Source organism: Triturus cristatus, chromosome 8 (genome assembly GCF_964204655.1).
Source record: "Triturus cristatus chromosome 8, aTriCri1.1, whole genome shotgun sequence".
NCBI lineage: Eukaryota > Metazoa > Chordata > Amphibia > Caudata > Salamandridae > Triturus > Triturus cristatus.
Genome location: NC_140591.1, coordinates 91831254 through 91857273, shown reverse-complemented (window position 1 = coordinate 91857273; position 26020 = coordinate 91831254). Strand labels below are relative to the sequence as shown.

Genomic DNA, 26020 nt, shown 5'->3' with positions numbered 1-26020 from the left:
CAGGCTGATGCTTGCAATAAGTCTAACCACTGGCAAAAACTCTGGGTACCAGTCCAACCCATCGCTCTTTTGCTCACCATGCCACCTCAGTTTGGACCTAGCCGTAAGCAAATTAGTCTTGACCCTGTGCCTCATAGAAACAGTCCAACATGAACTGCCAAGTCAAGTCCTCCCTGAACCGCAACACAAGCAACCAAGTGTGGTAAATAATTTAATTACCGGTACTTAATTTGATGCGGAAAATCTATAATAATAGCTCAGTAAAATAAGAGGCAGAATCCGTGGTATTAGAGGTTCGGAACGGGCTTTATTCCAAAATCAATTCGAATTGAGGACTCCATATTCCGTCACCACGAAGGTTCAGGAAGTGAAGGACAATACTTTATTGACAGATAATCATATTTATAGAAGAGGCATTATAGTGAAACAGATGCAGGAGGCGTAACAGTTGATAACAGAGATAAAAACATACATGCGTAACTAAAATGGGTGTAACTAGGCGTAACTAAAGAACGTCATTAGGTATGATGTCACAAATGGGTGGTTCCATGAAAGAATTTCGCAATGTCAGCAAAAATACTTGGCAGAGATGCGCGCGCAGCAGCATGACGTGTGATTGACGTGTAACTAGAGGGTGAAGGGGACTTGACATTTAGCTCTACTTGTGGAGACAGAAGTCTGGGGTTATGTCAACCTAATCCCGAATCATATCTAACATCCTATGTTTAAAGAACTATGTTATCCAAAAGGAGAGGTCTCTTATGATAGAATCTTATTCTATACTGACTATACTGACTGTTAGTGCGTGTACAAGCGTCTAAGTGTCTACATGAGATGCAAGGGCAGAAATCTTCCATAGTAACAGGGCTATGAATTACTTGCATAAAGACAGAGAAGCCGGGCCCTTTTACACGGTAGCTAGAGGAATGTTTACTTAAACTGCTAGACAGGAATGCATTGGATGAGGAGCGGAGCAGAGCAGATAATCTTGAAGGTGAAATACAGTTTTTGGCAGGCAGATAGGCCGACAGGCCGAGTCAGGCACCGTTAGCCGCGCAGGGAGTAGGACAAAGTTCATGGATACAGATGCGAGCTCAGACTGGAGCTTTCAGAGGCAGAAGGCAGGAAAAGGCTTAATGGCAGAATCAGGGCCTACTCGCCTGGACTGTAAAATGGGATAAATGAACCATATAAAGCCGGTGGCCTTTCATACTTAGGAATAGAATATCCGGCCCATTCATGGCGGATCTGAAAGAGGACATGTTGGCGGTGGACGCACATGTGTTTGCGTCTTCATAACTGGAACTGGAGGGAACATACATGTACTTGTGATTTATACATGAAACCGTTGGGGTCCAAGATAGGGGACATAACTGATCATAAAAATCCATATTTCCACATTCCCTCCTTGTCCCCTACTTGCCCTTAAGAGATATCAATCTTCATCAATCCGTTGATCTGTTCATATAACATCATTTGTTCTTCTTTCTTCTTCCGGAATCTCGAACGAAAACTTAGATGTGGGATACACGAGGTGGCACACAGACCACAAATCGCTGGCCCACATTGTAGACATAAGCAGCAACTGAATAGTATGAGAAAGCCAATACCTAGGAAGGAGAGCATTCTCCATCCCCAGGCTGACAACACGCCCCAGAACCAACCGGACCAAGTCCAGGTGCCTGGATTCTGGTGTATCTGGCTTACAATCTTATGAAGGCGGGTTATGGCTTTATATACAGACGGCGAATTTTCTGGTATGAAAATGCAACAACTTGATCCGATGACCCTACAAGCTCCGCCCCTATCGGCCAGGATGACGTCAAGGACAAGACGATTTTGAAGCACAACAATCCGCATAGCAGACTGCTCTTCTGTTAAATTGCCTAAGGCGGAAATAGTTTCGTTCACTACTGCTTCAAGGGTTCTGGTTAATCTACGTATCAGCTTACTATTAGTGACTGTACCTATATAAGGAAAGAAACCTTTATTGAAATCTGTGTATTTTTCCCATGCTGTTTCAGTGTAATCGACGATTGGGAGATCTCTCTGCTGTCTATTGTGTACTAAATGAGTATTTCTATGATAATCAGGAGGAGCTAGGAAAACAGGTGGCAGAAGGAATGCTACGTAACAGGTACCATCCCAGTCTAGAGGTAGACGTATATATGCGGTCTGGCCACATATGAAGTAGGAATGACGAGAAGCTCTAAATGTAGACTTGCCTTGATCACTGAATTCTATTACAGTGGTGCATCTACTATGGCCCATATGTATGGAACCATTCTTTCTTACACATAATTCACCTTTAACTGGAAATACTGACATAGCAGGCAAAATTGGTGCAGCTTCGGATTCAATATTCAGGATCATGAGATTAAGCGTGAAATTACCTAATCCATATACTTCATTTTCTAGATCAGTTCCTGTTCTTTTGGGAAGTCCCTCCTTGTTAGGGTAGCAGACTTTAAGCAAAACTAAGTTCAGGTTTCCCCATACCCAGTTGTCTTGATAAACTGCGGAATTCGAATCTAGGGATTTAATTAAACTAAACCATGCTCCACAGGAGCCATTGTGTGTGAACGGATATGGAAAGAGAGGCAGAATTCCCTTATAGTTCTGATAGGGAGGGAGTCGGCCACATATCCAACAATTTGTAGCATTGCTAGCCTGATGGGAATGATGTAACATACTAATAAAAGTGTTATTGCGCAGCGCAAATCTATAGGACAACTCATGCGGGGGTAATTCACTAAAAGAATGTTCAACAGTAACATTGTAAACATGTTTAGAAATAGGATAATATATGTGCAACAATATACTTGCAGTGATTATTAAAAGACTTAAGAAAAACAAAATTAATAACGTCACTGTGCAATGACTACGCAGTGATTTACAGTACGCATGTTGTTTCAACTGCATCCTTCGGTTTCTTTCTCTATTCAGGTCTAGGGGATACATGTCAGAGACAAATTCGACCGATTCACCTTGGAGAGGACTTAAACAATCAAATTGTCTGACTTGTTAGACCGTAGTTTTAGTTTATATAGTTCCTTATCACTCGGTTCAACCAAAGGAAGCTTTGAGTCAATCGGTGAAGACACGCGAGGTGTATCGTTTACATCAGACGGTAGTCCATGAAATTTCTTGATGTGACTTGAATGTATCCAACCTTTGCGACCTTCGATCTTCACGGCTGTCCTCGTGGTGAGCAGTACAAGTTGAGGCGATTTCCACCTAGGATCCAGCTGAGTCTTCCGGTCAAAATTCCTCACTAACACCAGGTCCCCGGGAACTACGTCATGGGGTTTCACCTCGGTGTTGTCGGGAAAGGCTGCAGCTACCTGTGAACGACAAGATTGTAGTGCAGACATCAAGGAAGCCAAGTAATCTGTCAGCATATTACAGTCAACATCAGTTATTTTGCGTGGTATAGGCGTCCCCCACATATTTGGTGGTCTACCGAAGATCACCTCATAAGGGGATAGCCCTGTTCGAGAATGTGCTACCATTCTCATGTAAAAGAGTGCAACTGGTAAGGCTACTACCCAGTCGACACCTTTCTCTCTACATATTTTGGACAATCTAATTTTCAGAGTTTGATTATGTCGTTCCACGAGACCTGCTGCCTCGGGGTGTCGGACACAGTGAAATCTCCATTGGTAGCCTAACAAAAGTGAAACGTGTTTCATTAGTTCGGATGAGAACGGCTGGCCGTTATCTGAGTAGACAACACGTGGTAAACCGTACCGTGGGAAGAATTCTCGAACTAACTGTTTGGCAGTAGTCGGGGCAGTGTAATCTGAAACCGGGTATGCCTCTGTCCAACGGGAAAGAGCACAGACAACTACGAGAACATATTTGAATCCTCGACATCGTTCCATCTGGATATAATCCATCTGGAGGACTTCAAAAGGGTGATCAGGAGGCTGAAATCCACCCTGTTCTACGGGAATGCTTTTACCTGGGTTAAACTGACAACAGATCATACAGGTACGAACTTTTTGTTTAGCTGCTGCTCGTAAATTTTTGTTGAACCAAATGTGTTGAATGCTGTCTAGCATAGCTTTTTCTCCTAGGTGGGCTGGACTATGTATTGTATTAATGATAACTTGAACCATAGAATCAGGAAGGAACCACACAGATTTTTCCTTCGTCATCCATCCTTGATCCGTTTGGATCCCTCCTAATTCAGTCCATTTCTTTATTTCATCTGGTGTAGCATGTGTCTGTATGTCAATTACGTCAAGAGCGGGGTCCTTAACCATCATGCAATGTGTTGGTGTCGGAACTATTGTCTTTGTCATGTCAGATGTGTGAGTTTGAGCAGTCTGTTTAGCTGTTCTGTCAGCTAGATCATTGCCTTGGGAAATGATATCAGTAACTTTCGTATGAGCTTTACATTTCATAATTGATATTGCAGCGGGTAGATGTATTGCATCTAATAAGGCATGAATGAGGGGTCCGTGCTGAATGTGGGCACCGTGAGAAGTTAAATAACCTCTCTCTCGCCACAGCACGCCGAAGTCATGTACAACTCCGAATGCATAACGCGAATCAGTGTATATGTTGACTTTCTTATTTGTGGCTTGAATACAGGCTTGTGTCAGAGCGATGAGCTCTGCTGCTTGAGCTGACAAGGTATTTATGCAATTTGTTTCAATGACTTCAGTGTCTGTTGTGACTGCATACGCGGCCACTAGCTCTCCTGTACTTGTTCTCATACATGAACCATCGACATACAATGTCAGGTCTGGGTCTGACAATGGGACGTCTGTCAAGTCTTGTCTGGGTTTCGTCGTGATAGTAATAACTTCAATACAATCATGTGCTAGTGGGTCTGTTCCGTCTACTGGTAACAGTGTAGCAGGATTTAACGTACTACAACGTCTGATTTCTATGTGTGGCTGAAACAATGTTAATTCGTAACCGGTGAGTCTTGCTATAGTCAAGTGTTGTGTTTGCGTTCGGTTCAAGAGAACCTCTACTGCGTGTGGTACTTGTACTGTCAATGGATGTCCTAACACTATGGCATCGCTTTGTCTGATTGCTAAAGCTGTCGCTGCCACTGATTTCAGGCACGCAGGCAGAGCCTGAGCTACGGGATCTAATGTACTAGAAAAATAAGCACATGGTTTGTGTGATCCTGCTTGTTCCTGTGTGAGTACTGACAAGGCAGTACCTTCGCGTTCTGTAACAAAGAGTGTAAACTGTTTATTGTAACATGGTGTTGCTAAAACAGGTGCTTGACATAAAGCTTTCTTTAGGCTTTCAAAAGCTTGTGTATGTTCCTGAGTCCAAGGGAGGACAGTCGATGTGGCTGCCTCCTGTGTTGTCAACTGAATGAGTGGTTTTGCTAGAAATGCATACTGAGGGATCCACTGCCTACAATATGAAGTGAGGCCTATAAAAGCCCGCACCTCCTTTTGTGTCTTGGGTATTGGCATGTTAGCAATTAACTGGATGCGATCGGGTGTAAGCTGCCTTCCCTCCTTGGACAGCGAGTGACCAAGGTAAACAACTTGCTGAACACAGAATTGCAGCTTAGAAGGGGACACCTTGTGCCCCTTTTCGGCCAAAAATTGTAAAACCGTCAGTGAGGCTTTTTCACATTCAGGTTCGCTTCTAGCGGTGATCAGCAGATCGTCAACATATTGAAGCAGGGCAGTGTTGACTGGCATGTGTATACTGTCAAGTTCTCGTTTCAGTGCTTGGCTATAGATGCTGGGGCTTTCTGTGAATCCTTGAGGTGCGCGTGTGAATTTAAAGCTTCGTCCATTTAAACTAAATCCAAACAAGTATTGGCTTTCCGGATCTATTGGGACGCTAAAAAAAGCATTCTTGAGATCAATTACAGTACAGAATGTTGCTTCGGAATCAATGGCTGTCAGTAATGAAGAAATGTCTGGGACTACGGGGTATTGTGGTACAATACATTTATTTAATTCGCGCAGATCAATAACCAATCGATATACTGGCGGGGCTTTTGGATCAGTTCGTTTAAGAATCGGAATTATCGGGGAATTACATACATTGGAGTCAGTTTCCACAACCACTCCTTGGGTAATAAGCTCGTCAATGATTTGCAGTAAAGCCACTACAGCATCTGGGGGTAACTTGTATTGTCGCATTCGTGGTAGTACCACTCCTGTCTTTAGTGTGACTCGATATGGTGTAATGTTCATGCAACCAACATCTGTAGGGCCTTGTGCCCATAAATGTGCGGGTAAAGTCTGCAGTCGGTGATCCATGTCTCGGGACACGTAGTGCCCTTTGAAATCACGTAAAAACAATCTTACTCCTTCCGGAGAACAACATATTATAGCTCCTAGAGCTTTCAATGTTTTTATACCTAACAGGTTTTCTGGACATGATTTAGTAAGCAATAAATCTGTAGTTCGTGTCAAAGGACCAATCGTAAGGGGAAGAGGCTGTGATACTTCGTTAATGATAGGTTTTCCTGAAAAACCAAGGGAAATATTCTGTGAGCCTGAGAGGGGTGCCCCTGGAACTTCACTACGTTTTATTGTTGTTCGGCTTGCCCCTGTATCAAGTAAAAATTTTCTGTCTTGGCCTAATAATTCACTGTGTACATAAGGTCCTTCTTGATCTACAGGGACCTCAATAAGGGGTAAGCCAACTTCCCTCTCTAGGCTGTTTCATGAGTATCGTTGATAATCAGGATAGTCATACTGTGCGGTCTGGTACATCTGTTGTGTCGTTGTCTGTGTGGCAGCAATAGGCTGCGGTGGTGGAGCTGGCATAGACTGTTGTGGAGCTGGCATGGACTGTGCATGCTGCGGGGCTCCTTGTTTGTTCTGATCCTGTCTAAGTGGCCGTGGTCTTTCTTTTGTATTACCTATGGCGATATTATGTTTTAAAACTGGACAATCGTGTACATAATGACCTGGCTGTTTACAATAGTTGCATGTCCCTTTTACAGGACCTGGTGAAACACTGGACTGTGTCATACCCTTTTTATGACCGTCAGCTGGAACTGTCTGGGAAACTAGCATTTTCATTTTCGTGTCTTTCATGCGTCTTTGTTCATGTTCTTGTTCCTCTCTAATTCTATTGTGATGGTACTGTAACATTTGTAACATTTGTGACGGAGTGTTACCTTGCCAGGTACTCTCGAATTTCAATACTCTATTCTTAACTTGGGGCAAGGAATTTTCAACTAATTTTGTCACAAACAGATGTGGATACGATTCGCTACTTGCTTTTATTCCACTATTTATACCAAAACATTTTTCGAATCGGGCATAGAAATCACTAGTGTCTTCATCTTGCTTTTGTTTACAGGCTGAGATTGCACCCCAGTCTTCCTTTTTCGTAGTTAATAAACGTGGCAGTACCTGTACTAATAAACCTGGTAGTATTTTGGTCTTTTCCCCAAGCCCTAAACCTGGACCTCGAGCTGTTTCTTCGTTTTCTAATGCTGTCCAATCTATCTTTTGGTCTCCCACCTCCCAATCCTTTTCCTTGAGTTTTTCGTAAATGCCCGCAGGCATTAATACCTTTAATATTTTCATAATGTCGGGATAGGTATACTCTCCCATGAGCAACATGTCTTTAATTTCACGGTGGAAACCCGCTGGGTCTTTGTCATGACTGGGTACCACTTTCTTCATTTCTAATAGTTCCATTTTGGATATGGGTGTGTATACAAACACACGTTTAAACTGATTGTCATCACCTTTTATCGGGTGCACTTCGCGTAAGGGATTCTGTCTATCCATATAATACGTCGTTCTTTCCTTGATGGGCAGTGAGACATGTTCGGGGCATACAAAAAGAATGTACTGCTTTCTGGATTCTAGTATTTCTCTAATTAACTCAGTACCTGAACCTCTCCATTTATTCGTGAGTAGTTCAGTCAATATATCAGGTAAGGGACCAGGATCGGAGTGTTGGCTTTTATATAATATAAGGAGTTGTTGAATCATATAGATACCAGCTAAACGCTGTTCATCTGGGGTGAGGTTCAAAAACGTGTGCGCTAATGTATCATCACTATATTTTCCGGGACTGTCAACCCAGTGAACGGCTGACCTGGCTAATTCTTGTTCGTCCATAGAATCGAGTATATGATAACCCCTTCGTTCTCGGAGTAATTTGTCAGCGGCTTGGAACGCATGTTCGGGGGACCTTATATTTATTATAGGTGTTTGGAAATTTCTGTTATTATCTGGACGTATCGGATCAGTAAAGCATCTAGTATTATTGCAAGATCTTCCTCTACCTACATAGGCCATTGTTTCTAACTGTCCTGTGGGCAGTTCTAATTCTTCCTCCTCTTCGGTTTGTTCAGGCTGGTCTACTGCTAATCTTTCTTCGTGTATTCGTTCTACTTCTTTGTGGATTTTTCGGCACATAGCTATTATACTTAATCGTTTATCATGTCTCCCTTCTGATATATTCCGACTCCATGTGGTAAGAATTTGCATTTCTTCCGGATTTACTCCTGGTCGGTCTTGATTTCTGATCACACAATTTATGAGAAAACGTAACAGTTCCCCCTGTATTTCCACTTTCTGGTACTCCATGGCTCTATTAATACTCTCAGAATCTCGCCCTGACTGGACAAAATGATATATATTTTCTAAATGTGTAGTCATTCCTGGTAGCCTCCCTAAATATATTGCAGCTCGTCGGATACGTAATGATGCCAGCAGCATTTCGTCCTCTTTGCCGGGCACAGGATCATATCTACAATCTATTAGAAGTTCCTTAAGCATGTCGGGAGTTACTAGTTTGGGCGTACGTTGGTGGGCTAATTCTTGAAAGGAAAGTTTATTTACTCTGGGTGGCGTGGAAAAAATGTTTGTTGTACCTCCTGTAGCACCGCCTGGGGTGCTGGATGTGAAAGGATTCGTTGAACGTGATATAGCAACCATAGGTGTGGGTACAGCTGTAGAAACAGATGTGCTTGCCGGAACTTGTATCGGAGTTTGTTGTTGCGGAGGTACAGACGGAGGAGGGTCTTGGCGTTGAACCCCCTCGGCAGGCGGTCTATGTGGCGCGGTATTAGCATACTCGGGAGCTGCGTCGTCTAAATAAGAAGAAAGGAAAACATCTTCTGCGGTTCTGGGATGCCCTTTGGGATGTGCTTTTATCGGAAACAATGGGGGTGGCAAGTCTTTTGGTATCTCCGGAGTAGCCTTAGGTAACCCTTCGGCCAGAAGAGGATACATACCATTCATAAGGGCATTTGTTTGTCTGTCTACTTGTTCTGATTTTACTCGAGTACCTTCTTCAATTAATAGATTTTCTCGGATTTTATTTGAATTCTCCTTACTTTTCTCTTCCTGTCTGAGTGCTTTTTCTGTACGTCTATATGATTCTTTACGCCATAATTCAATGGCATCTTTCTGTGATTGTCTAGCTTTCTTTTTCCATAATTCTTCCTCTACTTTCATGATGCAATCTGCATCCCAGGTCCCAGCTGCGGGCCACCTCTGACTTTCTGGTAATTCCTTGGTGTAGTCTGCCCATAAATCAAGAAATAATATGGCGTCTAGGCCATGTTTATGATACATGAAGTACCCTGGAGTGTCCCTAGGAGGAATGGGAACAGCTTCTTCGAGTACCCCTTTTCTAGTTTTGATCTGTCTTAATTTCGAAAAGAGCGGCATATTGAGAACTGATCTGATACCTAATTCTGAACACGTTTAATACAACAAAACACAATAATGAACAGTCATTCACACCACAATATGCAGAACGTATTTAAAACATTTTAACATTTAACATTTAATGAACAACAATGGTGGCCATTTAGGGAACTAGTCACTAAGCATAATACTCGGCACTAACTAGGTAATTCTGAATTATATACTAGACATACTTGATATACTGCTGAACAGTACAGATACACTGCTGAAACAGTGCAGACCGGATTTGTGTACCCAAACCCGTCTTGACCGGCACAACCTATGTGCACGTCAGAACGCCTCCCCGACAATGGTACTCACCGGGTAGCTCGGAACGGAAGGCCTCGGAACTGAACTGAACTGGACTCGGACCGGACTGGACTCGACTCGAAACTTCGGAACTTCGGAACCTGGTGGGCCTCTGTATACCTCGGATCTTGCTCTCTCAGCTAGGCTCTGGTCGGGATACTTCGCACTTCTCACCGCCTCGTCTGGGTGTTGATCGCAGCCTCAGTTACCCCCGCTCGGCAGGAGGGAGATACAGGAAATCCTGTGGGTACGCGTTGTTGTCCGTCCAGCTGTGGCAGGAGACCGGGCCTGCAACGCACCTCCGGCGCGTGAGATGAGAAAGTGTCCCTGTTCGGGCGCCATATATGTGGTAAATAATTTAATTACCGGTACTTAATTTGATGCGGAAAATCTATAATAATAGCTCAGTAAAATAAGAGGCAGAATCCGTGGTATTAGAGGTTCGGAACGGGCTTTATTCCAAAATCAATTCGAATTGAGGACTCCATATTCCGTCACCACGAAGGTTCAGGAAGTGAAGGACAATACTTTATTGACAGATAATCATATTTATAGAAGAGGCATTATAGTGAAACAGATGCAGGAGGCGTAACAGTTGATAACAGAGATAAAAACATACATGCGTAACTAAAATGGGTGTAACTAGGCGTAACTAAAGAACGTCATTAGGTATGATGTCACAAATGGGTGGTTCCATGAAAGAATTTCGCAATGTCAGCAAAAATACTTGGCAGAGATGCGCGCGCAGCAGCATGACGTGTGATTGACGTGTAACTAGAGGGTGAAGGGGACTTGACATTTAGCTCTACATGTGGAGACAGAAGTCTGGGGTTATGTCAACCTAATCCCGAATCATATCTAACATCCTATGTTTAAAGAACTATGTTATCCAAAAGGAGAGGTCTCTTATGATAGAATCTTATTCTATACTGACTATACTGACTGTTAGTGCGTGTACAAGCGTCTAAGTGTCTACATGAGATGCAAGGGCAGAAATCTTCCATAGTAACAGGGCTATGAATTACTTGCATAAAGACAGAGAAGCCGGGCCCTTTTACACGGTAGCTAGAGGAATGTTTACTTAAACTGCTAGACAGGAATGCATTGGATGAGGAGCGGAGCAGAGCAGATAATCTTGAAGGTGAAATACAGTTTTTGGCAGGCAGATAGGCCGACAGGCCGAGTCAGGCACCGTTAGCCGCGCAGGGAGTAGGACAAAGTTCATGGATACAGATGCGAGCTCAGACTGGAGCTTTCAGAGGCAGAAGGCAGGAAAAGGCTTAATGGCAGAATCAGGGCCTACTCGCCTGGACTGTAAAATGGGATAAATGAACCATATAAAGCCGGTGGCCTTTCATACTTAGGAATAGAATATCCGGCCCATTCATGGCGGATCTGAAAGAGGACATGTTGGCGGTGGACGCACATGTGTTTGCGTCTTCATAACTGGAACTGGAGGGAACATACATGTACTTGTGATTTATACATGAAACCGTTGGGGTCCAAGATAGGGGACATAACTGATCATAAAAATCCATATTTCCACACAAGGACCGGCTCTGCCCTAGTTAGGGGCTCATCAGCCAGGGTCAGCTTGGTTCCGGTGACACAGTGAGCATGGGGCCTGATTGTAGTTAGACATAAATATAATAAAAATGTCTCATACCCACCTAGGTATCCCTTTATTCGCAGGGTGGATGGACATAATATAAAATCAGTTAAAGAGGGTCAATGGAGGATATAATGGTCCCAGTACCTGTGGATGAGACATTTTCATTATATTTGGCTTCCCCCGGGCACCATAATATTCTAAGAACTCCCTGGAAAAAGGCAGAGCCCATCCTGGCCCTTAGGAGGCAGGATGAACCCGTTGATGAAACATACTACTACTACTACAGTGAGTGAGGGTTATACATAAAAAAGAAAAAAAGACTTCCTTTTTCTTTGTTCATTAAGATGGTGATTATTCTGTAGTTGCACCCTATTTTTGTTTAGGGAGAAGGATACCCTTATTTGTTTTGCTGCCCACTGGGTCTTCAGATCCCACAGCAGAGCCCGCATATGCCATCTGCAGTGGTTTACCTGCAGAATGCAGGAGGCCATCAGACCCAGTAGCCTCAGAGCCAGTCTCACTGAAATACAGCCTTTAGACTGAAGCATCAAGATCATAGCCCAAATTCCCTGGACTTTCTGCGCTGGTCAGTAGGGCATTTAACTGTACCGTGTCCAGAATAACTCTGATGGAAGGAGTCATGTGTGGCTTGAGCATTTTGATTGTGAACCCCAACAAATAAAGAAGGTTCACAGCAGTCTGGAGGTGGGCGAGCCCGCCTTTAACAGCTGATCTTCATGGTAGATAAAGACTGCAAACCCCAACCCCCGAAGGTGACCAGCAACCACCATCACTTTCGTGGACAACCAAGGGGCACTGGTGAGGCCAAAAGGGAGCACAGCTAACAAAGTGCACAGAACCCATTGTGAACCGCAGGTAATGCATGTGGGCCTTCAAGACGGGGATATGAAAATAAACATCCTGCAGGCCTGAAGCTACCAACCAGTCTCCAGGGTTCTGCGTAGAAACAACCTGGGCAAGGGTGAGCATCTTGCACCTGTCCTTTTTCAGAAAGTTGTTGAGGGTGAAGATCCAGAATAGGATGGAGACCTCAGTCTGTTTTTCGGCAACCACCACCTACTTCTGGTTGTCGGAACCCTCTCAATGGTTCCTTTAGCCAAAAGAGCCCGCACCGCCTTGTGTAACAAAGACAGATGGTCCTCTGATAAACGGTGTATAGACTGTAGCATTTGTGGTGGGGTCTGGAGGAATGGAAGTGCATAACCTTGCCTGGCATCAACAGACCGCAGGACAAACAGGTAGAGGAATAGATCTTTCTCAATGTGTCCAGCCTCTTGGACTCTCTGACCAGGGGGACAGTGGGGAAAGGTCTTGGATTGACCCTTGCTGAGGAAGCCTGCACCACCACACTCTCAGGAGTGGGATGAGAGACAGGCCACTTGATTCACCCGAACCTCCAAATGGGGTTTGGACCAGGCCCCCTGGAGGATGCTTAATAGGGCTTCATTAAATGGGGGCATGGGTTCTGAGCTTTTCTGCCCAGGCTGCAGTACTTCTGTCAGAAAGTTGGCTTTCACTTTCACTGCTGGAACCTGTTTTATCACCAGTGCAAAAGATGCACTCTTCTTGCCTGCCGGACGAGGGCGTTACCCAACTCCTCATACCACATCCCTTCAGGGAAAACTCTGGGTAATATCAGCAGGGTCGAAAAACCCCATACTTGGCTGTTCTTCAAATTCAGCATCCCAGTCAGACCAAAAAAGGCTCCGAATTGGGTCTGTGTCTAAGGAGCTTGCCAGGCAATAATTGTCTAGATCTTATGTTGAAGAGGTTGAACATAGCCTCCACCAACTTGGTGGCCCAGGTACAGAACAGAGCCTTGCCCTATCTGACACTTAATTGCCTTGATAGTCAAACAAGCTTCCTGCAGGGCCTGAAGGACTTCCTTGAGGTGGACTAAGTGATCATCCCAGGTGGACCTGAATACAGCTATACCATCAAGATGATCTGTACTGAAACTTTCCAGACCTGAAAGTACTGGATTCACCAACCTCTAGAAGGTGCATCTTTCAACTCAAAGGGCATCACATTAAATTGAAAGTGGCCTTCATGTGTCAACCCCCCCCCCCCCCCCCCCCAAAAAAAACTGACCTCTCCTAGAACCTGGGGTATGGGATATCCGTCAATAACCTGATGTCAGGACAAATGCAAATCAGCTCTTGGTACGGGGTGGGCAATCAGTCTTTACAACTGCTTTGAGGTCCCTGTAATCAGAGAACCTCATCTCAAGCTTCCCATCTTTAGGGCTTGTGCACCCGTACAACTGGGTGGCCCATGGACTACTGGAGAGCTCAATCACCCCCAAACCAAAGATCTAGCCAGCCTCAGCCTTGATGCTTTACACAACCTGGTCGGACAACCTGCATATTTTGCTCCACAGGTAACCTGTCACTGGTGTCCATAGGTTGGGTAAGAGAAAAACGTCCAGCGAACTGCTGCATCAAGTGATAGCAGTCCCTTTGCAACTGATCTGTCAGTGTGGATGAGAGAACTACTCCTTCCACACTTCCAACTTCCACTTCTCCTCCATTTGTCACCATCAACATGGTGAGGTGTACCATATCATGGTCATTAAGCCTGTTCATATAGATGACCATGTGAGGGCTCCTGGAGGTACCCAAGTATACCAAGTTGGTCACTTCCACCTTCTTCTCTATGATGGTGTAATGCCCAGACTACTTGTCTTGCAGTGCTCCAGGTGCCAAAGACTCGAAGACCCACACCAACTAATCTGGTTGGTACTCAACCATGGAAACTTCTGGTTATACCAGTGCTTCACAAGTTCTTGTCTGGTCATAATGTATTTATTCACCTTGTTCCTGTACTTAGCCATCCTAGAGCGAAGGCCAGACACATAGTTCACTATGTCCCGCTTTCGTTTCTTGAGGGGTCTTTCCCAACCCTCTCTAACCAAGCTTAGTGGGCCTCTTACAGGGTGTCCAAAGACTAGCTCAAAGGGACTAAACCAGACTCCTTTTTAGGTTACCTCCCTGTAAGCAAATATGCATAGGAAAGGGACATCCCAGCTCTTACTGAGTTTTTCAGGTAACCCCAGGATCATGCCTTTAATGGTCTTGTTGAATCTTTGAACTAGTCTGTTACCCTGTGCATGGTAGGGAATGGTGAACTTGTAAGTCACACCACACTCATTCCACAGAGCCTTCAGATAGGCAGAAATTAAATGTGTGTCTCTGAGATCATCTCCTTAGGGAACCTAACCCTGGTGAGGATTCCACGGCATGGTCCACTTCACCAGGATAAATCTCTTCCCCAAGGCTGTAGGGGAGGTCTAGGTAACCAACAATGGCAATCCTCAACCTCTCAAAGGGAGCCCCCACTACTGGAAGTGTTATCAGGTAAGCCTTTGGCATGCCCCCTTTGGGGTCACTGGGTTGCCAGGTAACACAGGAGCGAAAAAAACTCCTTCACCTTCTCAGACATCTGGATCCTTTGGAAGTGCTTGACCGGTCCACCCCAGGTGTCCAGCTAAGGGGATAGCATGGGCCAGGTTAAGGAAGAACTCCATGTACTGCTGGGGGACCATCAGTTTTCTGGTTGCCCCTTGATTGGGGTCCCTTGCCTTGCTGTATAGGACACCCTCCTTCCAGTATACCTTATGGGTACCAATGGTATCCCCTTGCTCCAGTCTGACTGCTACCTGTTGGAGGGCCTCTAGAGAGGGACATGTCCTTTCTCCTTGACTGAGGCCCTTTCTAGAGGGACCTCCAGCTTCCTGGAGCTCTGCCAAGTTTAGCCAGTCTTCTAGGGCAGCAGTGTCCTCTTCAGGTGCCAGGTCTTCTCCCAGAGGGTTGATCTCCTTCTGGCTCTGAGGACCTTTGGAAGGTGGACTGCAACTTTCCGGTCCCTTCTCTTGGCTCTCGGGGCCTGTGGCATTACTTCAGGCTCCAGGACCCCTTGACTCTCCCTCTGAGCCCTCTGGTGCTCTGGTAATTTCCCCAACCTCCTGGTCAGAAACATGCTCTCTCCCCCTGCAGCTCGGCTGCTGTACCGCTACAGCTGCCCTGTGCAGTGATTTGTGCAGGTAGGTGTTCGAGGCCCTTCTCCACCCACAGGCTCCTGCCTGCGCCTCATCCCTGGTAGTCCAGTGGGAGACCCTTGCTCTTCTGCTGGTCTGCTGCTGTCTGTCGTGTGTTTGTGCCCATTGATCTGTTGAACCGTTATTGTGATGTTTTTCAGTCTTTCCTGTTATTGTGTCCTTTCTCTTATTGTGTTTCTTCTCTTATTGTGTCTCTTCTCTAATTGTGCCCGTTTTCTGTCTTATCTGTTTTGCTGCGCTGATTCCCTGCCGGGTCCCTTCCTGCCGCTGCTGCCCCCGCAGCCCCTCCCCCTGCCGGTTCCCGCTCCCGCCATCCAGCTGCGCTTCCCTCACCCTTCCCAATTTAATGCCAGCCTCTGCGTGGATGTGCAAGCAAGACCTCTAATCTCAAGGTCAGAGACTTGCTCTCTCCTCCTGCAGCTCTGCTGCTCTGCCACTGCCCTGTGCACTGCCCTGTGCACTGCCCTGTGCACTGCCCTGTGCAGGTAGGTGTTCGAGGCCCTCCTCCACCTGCAGGCTCCTGCCAGCACCTCATCCCTGGTGGTCCAGTGGGAGAGCTTTGGTCTTCTGCTGGTCCGCTGCTGTCTGTCTTGTGTTGGTGCCCGTTTTTCTGGTTATCTGTTATTGTGCTGTTTTTTCTGTCTTTTCTGTTATTGTGTCTTTTCTGTTATTGTGTCCTCTCTCTTTTATTGTAGCTCTTCTCTTATTGTGTCTCTTCTGTTATTGTGCCCGTTTTCTGTTTGATCTGTTTTGCAGTGCTGATTCCCTGCCCGGTCTCTTCCCGCTGCTGCTGCCCCCGCACACCCCTGTAGGTTCCCACTCCCACCTCCCAGCTGTGCTTCCCTCCCCCATTCCCCATTTAATGGCGGCCGCACGCAGCGGGCACATCAAAGGCAAGCCCGTCTGCACCCATCCACAACGCAACCAGCTCCAGGGACCCTGGCTCCCTGGCTCCCTGACCACCCAACGCTATGACTCAGCTGCCATCCTCGCACTCAACACCGGAAACAAAAACAACAACTGCCAACTCTCCACGGTGAACACCACACACGGGCAGTTCTCCCAACGTCACTAATGCCAAACCTTCACCACCCACCGCACCCGCCACGGCCGCCGCCGCTACGCCGGACACCAACACCACCGAAGCCCTAAAAGTGCATCCTTCTCACCACACGCTCCCTGCACGGACATGCTGTAGAAATCTGGGACCTCCGACACCCTCTCGCCAGACGTCGCCTTCTTCATGGAAACCTGGACCAACGCTTCCTCCGCCCCGACATAGACACCGCCATTTCCAACAGCTACAAGTACCAGAGGAAGGACCGTCCCAACTACCCAGGAGGACTCGCCATCGCACACAAGAGCTCCCTCCGACTCTCCACCTCCACCACAAGCGACTCCTTTGCCACCACCGAATACCTTCACTTCTAGATCCAGACCAGCCCTAGAATCACTCTTCGTGGCAACCCTGCCTACAGACCCCCCGGACCTCACGCTTAGTTTGCCTCTACCATTGCTGACCTCATCGCACCCCACGCCATCGCCGCCATGGACTACATACTCATCGGAGACCTAAACTTCCACCTCGACAACCTCAGCGACCCCAACTCCACCGCCCTCCTGGACAACCTCACCAACATCGGACTGAAAGAGCTTGTCACCACCCCTACCCACAAGGCAGGGCACACCCTCGACCCCATCTACGCAGGTGGGAACAACTTCCGCTTCAGCTACACCAAGCAGCCCCTCTGGACGGACCACCACTGCGTACACTTCTCTTTCAACACCGCCACCGCTCTCAAACCCACTCCTCGCCAAGTGAAGCAAGGTCACAGAGGAGCACCTTAACCACCCGCTCCTTCCTCGCCGGCAGAACCCAAAGGATCAGACTTGCACTTTTCCTATCCAAACCCACAGAGACCAACTGCGGAGAACTACAATAATCATCACTCAGTCCAACGCACCTCAACATCTACATGGCACCCCTCACTGCCATTGTCAGACAGCATGGACTCTGCATTGTATCCTACGCCGAGACCCAGCTCATCCTCACCCTCATGAAGGACCCCAAAACCACCAGACTCGGCTTCCAAGAAGGAATGAAAGACGTCGCAGCTTGGATGAGCAGCAGCTGTCTGAAACTAAACCCGGAGAAGACAGAAGTCCTCGTTGTCGAACCCTCCCCCTCTGCGTTGGACAACTCCTGGTGGCCCTCCGCCCTCGGCACCCCCTTAACCCCATGGACCACGTCTGGAACATCGCACATACTCGACTCCTCCCTCACCATGACCAGACAGATCAACACCGTCGCTTCCACCTGCTTCAACACTCTCCGCAAGACCTTCAAGTGGATACCCCCGAAGCCAGAAAGTTCGTCATCCACGCACTCCCAACAAGCAGGCTGGACTACTGAAACGCCCTCTACGCTGGAATCAACAAATCTCTGCTACGCAAACTCCAGACCATCCAGAACACCGCAACCAGACTCGTCCTCGGCATCCCACGACATGAGCACATCGCCCAACACCTGCAAGACCTCCACTGTCTCCCCATCGAGAAGAGAGTAACCTTCAAGCTACCCACACACACCTACAAATCTCTCCACAACATCGGACCCAAATACCCCAACAAGAGAGTCTCCTTCCACATACCCAAAAGGAACTTCCGCTCTGCTGACCTTGCCCTAGCAGAAACCCCGTGCATCTGCAGAACCAGAGCAGGTGGAAGAGCCTTCTCCTACATCGCGGCCAAAGCCTGGAACAAGCTCCCAGTCAACATCAGACACTCCCCTACTCTGCACACCTTCAGGAAGAGTCTCAAGACGTGGCTCTTCAGCTGAACCAGAGCTGCATGACCCCACCCACCCTCCTGCGCCTTGAGACCCTCACGGGTGAGTAGCGTGCTTTAAACCCCCCAATTGTTTGTTTGATTGAACCCATTCAGTAAGAACTAGGTTGGATGCATGGTTTCTTCTTGCCACTTCTGCCAAAGCAGAGGTTTCCAAATTATTGTCAAGCAGGCACTCTACTGGGATAGCAGGGGGATAGAGCTACCTTCTTTCGGCCATTACCTCCTCCCCACTCAAAGTCAGCCACAGGGTTTAACTTTGTGACATTGTCAGTGTTGATAATCTTGTGCACCACTTCAGGTAGGATCTGCTCTAGGGAAACCAGTTTAATCATGACCATTGTTATAACAGCACGAGTATCCCTAAGAGCATTCACCCAGTTGTTTTTTTAACCACTGCCTATACTTATCCCTGCTAGGTGGCCATGGATATTAAGGTGGCCTCTGTGTACCCTTTGGGATCTCAAGGGGCAATGTCCCACCCAAACTCTACATTACCCAAACCCTTTGGACTGGTCACCAGTGGGTGCCTTTTAGGTGAATGCTGATTCTTTCCTCTTGTACCCTGGCTGGTTACAATCAAAGCAACCCCCACCCCGCCTTCAGAGGATCAAACGTCTTTACCCGATACCTTCTACCCTTTGAATTGGATGTTGCTCAGGACTCCTCCCCTCTTGGGCTACCTTTGGGACTCCTTTGGGCTATCTTTCTTTTTATCCTTAAACCCTCTTTCGCATTTCTCTCTGGTCACCACACAGTCTTTTTAGGAACCCTTGTTCTTAGCCACTCATCAGCTGTTGTGCCTCGTTCCCTGGGGCCAGATACCTTAGAGTCCACCAGATGCTGTTGCAACTTCAAGTGAATTTGTGAAGATATACTCCTTAACAATTACATTGTAGAGCCCTTCAAATGTGTCTACTTTGTTGCCTTTAATTGAACCATCTAGTGCCTTAACTAAAGTGTCAATGAATTCAACCCATATCTGTGAAGCCCCCTTTTGTGTTGTCCTAAGCTTCTGCCTATACTCTTCTGGGGTCAAACCAAACAGTTCAATCAGTGCTGCCTTCATATGTGTGTAGAACTCTGCTAACTCATCCTCTAGTGTGAGTACTCGGTCCCTACCCACTACTGATACTAACTCCCATAGCAGTGTTCCCCAGTGCTGTATACCATTCTCATTTTGAGAGCTCTCATATGAGCTCAGATACTTATCTATATCAACCCCTAGACATAAGTACGGACAATCCCTTTGGGCAATCTGACATCAGGGGCACCCCTGTCAACACCTCCAGCTATACTTCTGTTGCCACCATCTTCTCTGGGCTCTAGGCCCAGTCAGGCCTTTGCTCTTCCAGTGCCAATCTTCTCTCAGACAGGGCTATGGCACTATCCTCTGGGTCCCGTGCTACCATGCTCTGTTAAAGGGACCTCTGGCTATTCATGGTGCCGCCCACCCTTGGTGCACTGAAGTTGTAGGTTTCCACTATACCCACCAGGGATACTGTTATTGTCCCTCACATGATTTTCTTTCCCACTACCTTGGGGCAATTCCTTTTCCAGGTGTAAAGATACCCGGTGAGCCTCCTTTCATTCTCCGAGGGCCATAATCAATTAATTTTTCCTGGCCTTGGCCCCCATGTTGATCTTCCTGTCCCCACAAAGAGCCCTCTCATCTCATTTCTCTTGAGTGAGGACAGGTCAGCCAGGTAGAACTCCATGCTTCCGTGCTGAAAAAGTAGCTCCTCAAACATTTCAGAAACTTTTTGAAGATGTTCCCAAATGTTGAAACTCACAGGAAACTTAGCCACAACTTTCTCAAACTTTTCTCAACTCTTAAAAAGGTTTTAGCAATTCGTTGCAAACAAATCTTTGAGTCCACACAACTCAACAACTACTTCGGTGGCAGGAAAACTTCCTATAGGTGTACACCTTGGAGTATCGTGAGTAGTCTCAAGGCTTCAACAACTGTATGGTACTGATAAACACAAGTTCTGGATCCCACCACTAGGCACCAATGCAAGGAAATAGGGTGTATTATATGGTGTGGTTGTGCGGCCTCACCTTGTAATGTACCTACCAACACCTTTAGGACCAGTAGGTTTTGTTTGTCAAACCTTAAGCTCAACCATGGGTAGCTGTGGCTCTGGGCAGCAGGGCTTACACAAAGGAGCAAGTGTAAAGCATTTGAACAGTACCCAAACAACTGAAGAAATACACAAGGCACTCAAGAAAGTCGACACCAATGGACAAGTTACTTACCTTTGGTAATGCCTTATCTGGTAGAGACACGATCAAGCCCCAGATTCCTTATCTGTGAATTTCCCAGATGTCAGACTGGATCCGGAAGCTTTTTCTTTGAGAAATACCCCTGCATGCCGTGGTGGCATCAGTCAGCTCCGCATGACGTCCTCAGCGTCGTCTGCACCGTTGTGATGTCTGCGTCCCCTATATAGGAACCACCTCGGAGCGCTGAAGTCAAGTTACTTTTTAAGCTTTCCACACCAGAAGCGCGGAGCCATGAAGTGCACTGACATTGGTGTGTTTTGAACAACTAGGGCCCTGAAAGGGATCTGGCCTGACAATAGAAACCTGTCCGCAGTGCAAGGAAGATGCGGGGTCATAAGGAATCTGGGGCTAGATCATTTCTCTGCCAGATAAGGAGTTATCAAAGGTAAGTAACTTGGCCATCTGATAGAGACATCTAGCCGCAGATTCCTTAACTTTGAATAGATACTTAAGCAATAACATCCCTAGAGGGAGGACTGCAGACAAGTTTAGACCAGGAATTCCTGCATGACAGAGTGGCCAATAAGGACTTCCCTGCGGACTTGACTGTCAAAGCAGTAGTGCTTGGTAAACGTGTGCAGGGACGCCCACGTTGCTGCCTGACAAATGTCAACGACTGGAACTTCAAGTTGCAATGCGGTAGTTGCCTTAGTACTGGTAGAGTGAGCCCTCAAGGTTTCAGGGGGCTGCATTTTGGCCAGAGCGTAGCAAATTTTGAGGCAGACCCATTGTACTCATCTACACCGCACAACCTTCCTTCGTGCCAATGTACCCCACAAAGAGTTGGTCATCCACCCAGAACTCTTTAGTGCAGTCAAGGTAGAACGACAATGCTCTTTTTGGGTCCAGACTGAGTCACTTCTCTTCTTCAGAGGGGTGCGGAGGAGCGTAGAAAGTGGGCAAGGTGAAAGATTGCCTCACATGGAATGGTGTTACCACTTTCGGGAGGAAAGAGGCCCTAGTGAGAAGAACCAATTAGTCAGGAAAAATTGTCAGGTAAGGAGCCCTGGATGACAAAGCCTGCAGTTCGCACACCCTCCTGGCAGATGTGATTGCCACTAAAAAGGCTGATTTGATGGTAAACAGCCTGAAGGGGGCAATTGTACAGAGGTTCAAATGGAGAAAAAAATCAGAAAGGTAAGAACTAAATTAAGGTCCCACTGCGGCATAATGAAAGGGGAAGATGGAAACATATGTAAAAGGCCTTTGAGGAATCTATTTACTACAGAAGATTTAAACAATGAGGTTTGGTCTGGCAGTCTCAGGAAGGCAGACCAAACCAAAAGGTACCCTTTGAGAGTGCCCAGTGCAGAGCCCTTACTAGGCTAGGGTCAAAATAAAAAGCAAAATTTAAAGAAAGGAAGCAGAAAGAGGATTAATAGACATTTATGTAAAATATTTTACAAATCTGTTCCACCAGCAGGTGTACACGGTCTTGGTAAAGGGCCGCCTGGCTGCCAAAAAACATTACAAACTTCGGGAGAAAGGGCAGATGGTATCAACTGCCGCCACTAAATTTCCACACAATGTTAGATGATTAAAATGCTCCCTTTGGTAAGTTCAAACCTCTATTCCTTGTTAAGTTAAGCATGCATGGCGCCATCTTTATTGACGCCATATTGTTCTGTAACTGAGATCGAGCGTCTGTCTCATAATGCTAGTCTCTGCAGAAAGGCTGCCCTGCGCCTCCAGCTTGTACTTTGCTGCACTAATGAATGTACTATCCATTGTTGCATACCTTTATCGTTAGATACACTCGTTCCCACATCTTTACATGGTAGAGAGCTGCCAAACAGCCTTGGGACGGAGATAGCATGTTCCCAGCCCAGTGGCACTGCTCATCTTATGTGCCTTCTTTGTTCATCATGGCCTGAGCTGGAGAATTCCAGTTTGGGCGTGACTCTTGAGGTGTTGGAATTGTATAACATGTGTTACCGTGTGTAAGGAGACCAGACCCCTCAGCAGTCATCTAAGGAGACTGGTCAGACTGGGCTCCGCTGCAGCGTATTACGAATAAACTTGGTTTGTATTCTCTACTGCCTCGACTCTTCATTTATTGGGAAGGCATATAGGCATGAGTGACCCAAGTGACCCTAATTGGGCCACTTTCTTCAGCAAGAGGGCGTATAGTTCAAAGGTTTGGGTGGAGGACCTTTCCCTGTTGCTCCGACAAACGATCGTCCCAAATGGGCTGCCTGATCGGAGGATCGATGCTCAATTGCAGAAGCTCGGATACCAGACTCTCCATGCCCAGTCCGGAGCCACAAGAATGACTTGGGCCCGGTCTCTCCTGATCTTCTTGAGCACTCTGAACAGGAGTGGTTTGGGCAGGAAGACGCATTAGAGACCTGAGCTCCACTCAAAACGAAGAGTCTCTGGGCAAGAGCCGCCTTGGAAACTCCACCCATCATTGGTTCTTTTTGCATTTGTTGCCCTAAGTGGGAAGGGTATGCCCAGACATGGGTCCCGTGCTCACTACGTCACCATGTTCGAGCTAGCCTGGCTAATGAAGGGTGATACGCCAAAACCAGTCCCAGGATGCTTGCTTCTGATCTAGGGAGGACCTAGCCTGGAAGTTCGGGCTGAACGGTTACCCTGGGGTGCAGGGTCAGACTGATTTGCATATGGCTAGGTCTAAACTAAAATGGCGTGGCATGAAAAAAAATGTCGGATTTGGCCCATATCTGTGACTGTGGGTGAAAGTTTGATTTGTCCAGCATTCCTTCAATCCAAGTTTGATTTGTTCAGCATTCCATCCATCATCTGTTCTTTTTGCATTGCGCGTTCTAAGCAGAGGCAAACAGATCTAACCAAAACTCTCCCCATTGTTGAAAGAGACCTTGCGCCACCTCCGGATGGAGATGCCACCATGATCTGCTAGGCATCGACGGCTGAGTTTGCCCGTCCTGGCGTTCAGAGAACCCATCAGGTGTTGAACCACCAGGGATATGCCCTGCGGTTCCAGCCATGTCCAGAGTCGCTTGACAGAGGGTCCATGACTCCACCCAGCCCGGTTTGTTGCAGTACCACATGGCAATGGAGCTGTCCGTGAAAATGTGAACCAGCTTTCCCTTGAATGAAGGAAGAAAGGCTTAAAATGGCAAACAGATCGCTCTGAGCTAGAGCACACTGATGTGGAGTCCAGATTCCGCTGGAGACCAGAGTCCTCTGATCTCCATCTCTCCGAGATGGCCACCCATCCCAGGTGTTACCCATCTGTCACTACCGTGTGATCTGGTTGGGGACGGGAGCGGGGTCTGCCTCTGACCCAATCACGGTTGATCAGCCACCACTGCAGTTCCTGTACAGTTCCCTCCAAGATCTGGACCATGTCGGAGAGATTCCCCTGATGCCGTGCCTATTGGAACTTCCAGTCCCAATGCAGAGCCAGCATATGCCATCTGGCATGTGTCACTAGCAGGATGCAGGAGGTCATGAGGCCCAGCAGCTTCAGAGTCATTCTCACCAAACTCCAGGATAGAGGCTGAAACATCGGTTTCAGCCTGAAAATCCGCTCAGGCAGATAGGCCCAAAACTGCACTGTGTCTAGAACAGCTCAGATGAAAGGGAGAGTCTGAGAGGGAGTCAGGCGTGACTTTGGCATCTTCATAGTGAACCCCAGCGAATGTAGAAGGTTCCCTGTAGTCTGGAGATGGGTGTCAGGGCTCACCTTCAGCTTCTCGCTGGTTACTGTAGTCTTGCACAGGAACAGAAGTTGCTTGCTTCCCAACTCCCACTACCAACCACTCAGCCCCAAAGGAATACTTGGCGCTAACTGATCAGTAAGGGGGAAGGGGGAAAGTGGATAAAATAATAAACAATAAGAGAGACTGGTTCTGGACCTTCTGATTTTTCTATCTGGAAACCTTCTTCCGCCTTTGATCTGGCTAGCTGATGTCTCCCTAGAAAAACTAAGCACACGACAATTATTTGTTTACCCTCCTCTACTCTTTCCTACTTCTTGCTTCTACTTTTTCCTTTTGATTTGCTACCTACCCAAGATCCTAAAACTCTGTGCCCCTCTCCTTGGCTCTATGCTGCCTTCTTCTCACTCTGGTTCGAGTTGGTCTTCTTTCCTATAAAACATTTAATTGTTATTACCTATTTATTCCTTGTTTCCTATTGTGTCCCCCTCCTAGTCTTTAACCTACCAGATGTGAGATAACTGGGTTTTTCTCTTAATATGTCGTTGCTTCTTTCTTATGTTTTAATCTATTGTCTTTTAGATTGTTTCTTTCTTGTCTCTTTATTTTTTCTTGGTTTGGCTTCTCTCCACAGGAATTCTCAGTACAAGTTCTATACGGGATTATTCTCCTCAGGTATTACTTTTATCTTTTCTTTTACTGTCTTTAATGTCTTATTGATGTCGTATCTCTTAGGACTTCTCGCAACCAAAAAATCATTAATCTTCTCTTATTTCTTACAAGTTCCTGAGTCTTCAAATCTGCTGTCATTAGTAAGACTCTACCTTAACGTCTTGGTATTCTTACATTTACTTATTATATCTTATCACTCTAGAAATTCTCTCAGAAGTTCACTTAGCTTAATTCCTCTTCTTTTCTTCGCAGGTTTACCAGCTTCGCCACTTGACTCGAAGGCAAGAACAACGAAGCTCTGTCAGGATGTCGATAGGTATTTCTGCTCGGAGATTCTGAATGACTTCTTTCTCTCACCTCGGGTATCTATTGTGGTTCTATGACTAACTAGGACGCTTGATAAACTCTCTTAAAACTCGAGCACTAAGGGTATTAATGCCTTAAACTACGGACGCTCTTAAATTCTGTCTTCTCTGTGGAAACGCTTAAGTGAAGTGTGCAATGCTTCAGGTGTGCGCGCGTCACATCAACTCGCTCCAGAATCTTGTAATCAACTAGACCGCAGACCCCAGCACCTTAGCGGCCATCTTGGAGTTGCGGACTTGCCAACAACTCGACCACTGACGCCTGGTTTTCAACCCTGAATGATCACTAGTGTGTAATCGTTTGCGAATCTTTTTGGGACTGGAGCTAGGGATCCTGACAATGGGAGACAACAGCCTGGATGAGCCGGACTTCAACAGCCAGTCATCGAGATAGGGAAAGACTGGCACCCCTGATCTGCGCAGATGAGCTGCGACCACCACCATCACCTTGGTGAACACCTGAGGGGTGCTAGTAAGGCCAAAGGTGAGCACGGTGAACTGAAAATGCTTGTGGCCTATCGTAAACCACAGGTAGCGTCGTTGACCAGGTG

General features: G+C 46.7%; 1 protein-coding gene across 3 annotated transcripts in view; it reads right to left on the bottom strand.

Annotated features, from left to right (window-relative positions):
* Positions 1 to 26020, bottom strand: part of SPICE1 (spindle and centriole associated protein 1) — a 613595-nt gene that overhangs the window by 356112 nt on the left and 231463 nt on the right. The window lies entirely within an intron of this gene.